Below are 1295 nucleotides of genomic sequence, written 5' to 3' on the forward strand. Positions count from 1 at the left end.
GTACAGGTTTGTTATATAGGTAACTCATGTCATGGAGGTTTGTTGTACACATTAATTTGTCACCCAGATAATAAGCCTATTACTCATCAGTTATCTTTCCTGTAAGATCTCAGCGTCTTACTGGTGACTTTGTTCATGCCTATGACCTTGGGTTTTAATGGTAAGTGGGCAGGGATTTCAGAGATTTTAGGACCCCGTGTATATACAAAGCAGCACTTATTTTGGCTTCTCATTTGTACTAAGAGCCCAGCTATCGTCTCTATATGTGGGAACTGAAGTCTTGGCTAGTTTTTGCATGTAGCATTAAATGTTTAAGCTACTGATTCATACACCCCTACTCTCCCAGAGGCTGTGTGACCTCTTGCTCATTGCTGTTGCTCTGGGCTTATTTTTCATTTCTGGCCTCTGAATATTTCTCTTTCTTACTTTATCTTTTCTTTAATAGTTTAATTAATGTTAAAGATATTACCCAGCAATGCTATGTGTCCAGCATAAGAACAAGGACTTCTGCTCTATTAAGTCTGGCATTTAGCTCAGAGGTCTGGCATTCCTGTTTGCTCAGTTCCTGACTCTTTCTCAAGTGTCTTCTTATTTATGCTCCTCCTGCCCAAAGCTATTTTTTTCTTCTATGTTTTCCCATTCAAATTCCAAAGGAAGATGATCTAACTGGCCTTTTCAACAGCCAGTGCCCCTGTGAGCAGATATTTCATGCCAGACTACTTTGTATGGCAGCAGCCAGTGAATGAATTTGCGGCTCTTGGACCGTTCACATTAGTGAACTCAGTCAAGGAACAAACTAAGTCAGCTTTTCTTAGTAGAGGTGGTAGGTTGGGATTTGAAAAGATGTTAGGGGTGGTAGGCACTGTCATTAACATATCTAATATATCGTGTAAGGTTTGAACTAATGGAATGAATAATAGCTTAGATGTCACTTAAGAAATAAGAGTGTGTGTCACATAATAAATATGTAAAATTATTTGTTACAAGAGTACATACATCAATGAACGAATTACTTGTGTTTTCATATGGGCTCTTCATTAATTTGATCTAAACAAAATTCTCTGTCCCCAATTTCCCAAATATAAAATAGTGAGAATAATATCTGCTCTGCCTACTTCACAAGCTGTTATGAGAACAGAATCACAAAGAGGTAGACTATGTGGAAATATTTTGAAACTGTAAAGTGTTACATAAATGTGATTTATTGCTATTGCCTTTGCCATAACATAACATTTTAATTCACAAGAGTTAAACACATATTTTAACTCACAAGACCATTTTGATAGTCTTATAAT

This window comes from Mandrillus leucophaeus, unplaced genomic scaffold (genome assembly GCF_000951045.1).
Source record: "Mandrillus leucophaeus isolate KB7577 unplaced genomic scaffold, Mleu.le_1.0 Scaffold224, whole genome shotgun sequence".
NCBI classification, from domain to species: domain Eukaryota; kingdom Metazoa; phylum Chordata; class Mammalia; order Primates; family Cercopithecidae; genus Mandrillus; species Mandrillus leucophaeus.